The following is a 4,040-nucleotide window of genomic DNA, read 5'->3' on the forward strand; positions in this document are numbered from 1 at the left end:
CCTTTTTTGCCACGCAGGTATTCGATATTCGATAAGCAAAACGACCTCGCACGGCCATGACGTCCAATACAGCATAAAGTCTTGCATGTTTCCAATTAAAATAACAAAAATAACTCGGAACAAGCAGTTATACCTATTAAAAATTAGTCTGTGAATATTTATGGTACCTAAATTACATAATAAAGTGTACCTATAGGTACCTATAATATCTACCTATATATTTACAATTCTCACACACTACCTATACCCACTTTAGGTATATGTTGGTTACCTATAATAAGCCATGGCCATCCTAAAGTTATTATGACAAATTTACTATATAGATGTAGGAGGTACCTCTACAATTTTCGATATTTTCTACCCTGGAAATCTAAGTAATGGTATGGTAAGGTATGCAGTCAATAGATAGGTAAGCTTTTCTGGCTATCACAGATGTCAATTGTCATGTCAATAAAAATATAATACCTAAGTAGGTACCTACCTATACCTACTATTTTCATGTGTCGTAATGAAGCTTTCCAGCAAACAACTAGTTTTAGTATATACCTACGGATATAAAGGATACCTACCTAATGTTATTTCTAAGCCTTTTTCTTCGTTGTTTAAATGATCAATTAAAGATAGGTATATGTATATCACATAGTTTTCCGTCGGATAAGGATGTGAAATGATTATATCTTCAAGTCTCTATAAACACTTACCTATGTATATAAAAACCCTTTAATGAGGCACCCACATTCAGTTTGCCGCGGAAATGAAGAAAATGCGACCTTTCTAATTTATATCTAAGTACATAAAAATCACCACAATCATTTAATTTGCTGTACTAAATCGGCAACAAATGTAAATTAATGGAAATTGCGCACATATCGAAGAATTAAGACGATGAAACTAGCTAAATGTTTTTGCCTTTTGGTGGAGTGTTATATAACATGTAAATGGTTAGTTCGGCTTGGAACGGAGGTAGGCAGTGCATAAAATCCAGAGCACGACCGAGCTGATTTGCATAGCTCAGCTGTGTAGGGAACAATCGATTTTCACGTTGCTTTGTCTCAAGTTTTTTGCCTAAATAGGTATACACTACGAAATTTTAAATTCTAGTTTTTTTTTCAAATCGAGTTACACCGAATAGGTAATTACAAGAGGTAATGGAAGAAAAAATTAAATGAACCGCATTTATGTTTTCCAATTGAAGGTAGGTACGTATACCTAAATATCTAGAAGATATAGGATATACCTATAGGTAATTAAAAACTACTTATCTACTTTACTATTAAATAGCAGGTAGGTATATAAACAAATCGAGTGTTTATATAGTGGGTAATAAATTTATAGGCAGTAAAAATCTTTACGTTTCAATTTTCGTAAAAATATATCACGGACCATTACTTTTCGGTCCTTCAACAACAAGAAGATCTCTTGCAGACATAAAATGCATATAAAAAGCTTGGCGGTGGAGAGATAGTTGATCCGCGACGAATGTCGAAGATGAAATACGCGGCGTCATGGTCGTCCCGGCGCTGCAAATGGACCGGAAGTGGCTACGACGCGTATTCAGCTTTAGATACATAAATTACAATATATTTTGATTTATTTTTTATTTCCGCTAATGTAAACCCATTTTATTACTAATATTTGTCATGATGGGGCTGATATAAAGAATTGCGATGAACTAATATGTTAAAATGGCCGTAGCGAATGTTGAACGGCATATTTCAATTTGGCATGCAAATGCAATGAATTGTAAAAATGTTTTCGGTAATCGTTTTAAAATATTATACTTTCGGCGCTGTGAAAGAATTAAAGCTACAAGAAAAGTTTCACCCATAAATTGAAATTTCGGGTATAAATCTTACAGGTTTTCATACTTTCGGAAGTTTTATTAAAAGTTTACACCTCTTTTATTTCCAAATTAAGCTAAAACACTCCTCAAAACAAAATCATTTAATATCACAATTTTTCGCCCCAACCCATGGGTGTAATCATTATGGGGAGCATCTGAGATACGTAAAATTCTCGGCGTGCTCGCTTCTTTACTGGCTAATAAAAACGGTAAAAATTACAGCTGTTTCTTCGGTAATAATTTTAATGTCTCTCTAATCAAGCATTCAGGAGGAAAGTGAAGTAGACGGCGCCATCTACTAACATGCCTAGGCACTTTCGGCAACCATTTTGTTTCGTGTGCCTGCCGAAAGTCGCTAGCTGCTGTAAAATCGGCGCATGTCTTGTAAGAAAAATAAATATCACGCCCACTTTTTTGTTTCTCCTACAAACCTCTCCTACTTTATGTCACCCCCCACTACGTATTGATAACCCCCCTTTTTTCGTAAGTTCTCCTCGTTTCCCTTACGTAGGGGTAAATAGTAGGGGGCAATAAACACATCGTTATGGTAAAGCTGTGTTGAGCTGTTTTATACGACATAAAATTGTTAACTGTACCTCAATATTGATTTATGATGTACGTAGTCATAATAATTCAACTTGCACTTATGGAATGCATATTGTGCATTTTTTACGATCACCCAGCATTCCATTACCTAATTATTCTTCGCTATTAACCAATGCAGTTTTAAAACTAAATTAGGCAGATTTTCTTCCACTTGATCTGGCAATTGTTATTGTAAAGGCGTTTGAAATGTATCTATAAACCTTTATCAATTACTAATTACGACTAAAGGTACCTAATGCACTTTGTTCATTCGACGGTATGATTACACTTTTTTACGTAGGTACCTACGTAGGTAGGTACCTTCGAAAAAAATGTATATGACGTACATAGGTACCATACCTTTAGATAGATATAGGTACACGGAACTCAAACACAGTATTACACCCGCAAAACGCTGATTAATTACCTACATTTAAATTAAATTCTGCATGAATTTTTTTAATTCTAATTCTGGGCATATTAATAAATAATAATTCGCCAAGCTTTTAACCTTTATAAAGCAACTCTTAATAAACGATGCGAGTGTGGTTTTTGAGGTAAGTAGGTAAACCTATCTATATGTGAGCACATTTTTAATTAATTAAATATTCTAATCCGTATAATTATTATTTTCTGCGTGAAATTACTAAACTGTAGGTATTAGCGTTTTACTTTTGTGTGGCAACAGTTATAGGTATACGTACATAACAAGTAGGTACTTACTATCAGTAGGTGTACCTACTTATACTTAGTACTTAGGTATGTCATAGGTATCTTACTCACAGAATATTTTGTAAAGTAGATATATGCTTATGAATGAGTGGAAATTTAAAAAACAATTATGTACGTATCTAGTATAAGTAGGTACTCCTTTTTCATATTTTTTTATTGATGGCATTAATTTACCTACATATAGAAAAGTTAGGTAATTTAATTGAGAATGATGATTACCTAGTGTTAAAGATTTTTATTCAGAATTTGGTTTCCTTTCCAAATATGCCGAGATATATCTACAGTTTATTCTATTCTTAAAAAAGTGTTGTTGAATAGGTACTTCTGTTAATAGGTACCTACCTTGGTTAATACCCAGTATCTACTGAATTAAATTTTCTACTTGTAGGTAACCAGTAAGAACAAATTCTGCATATCTGGTAACTTAGTGGACTTCGTAGCTCCAATGATACAAATAATATTATTACAGTGCCGGCTTAAGTTAAAACTTAAAATACACTGTATATGTTCTAAATTTCTCTCATAACACTCCAAAAATGAAGTGACTTAATTAATTTAAGTAGATACCTACCTATAAGATGCATTATACCATGAAACTGGCTGATAACCAACATCAGGATCATCAAGGTAGGTACCTAGGTGCTATTTGAGAAACAGCACGTGATCTACGTAATCTAAAACCTGCTAAAAGCAATTGTTGGCTTGTATTTTTTATTTGCAGTATGAAAAAGAGTGTACTTATGTATATACGTATAATTGTGTATTTTTTTCAACTGAATCCAAATCTGTAATTAATTAAACAAAATAACATCGCACTTTTATTTAGATTTAGTTAGGTATACATAAAAAAAATCAGCTGTGGCATTGTGATACCTATTGC

The sequence above is a fragment of the Photinus pyralis genome, unplaced genomic scaffold (assembly GCF_008802855.1).
Source record: "Photinus pyralis isolate 1611_PpyrPB1 unplaced genomic scaffold, Ppyr1.3 Ppyr1.4_LG2, whole genome shotgun sequence".
Lineage (NCBI taxonomy): Eukaryota > Metazoa > Arthropoda > Insecta > Coleoptera > Lampyridae > Photinus > Photinus pyralis.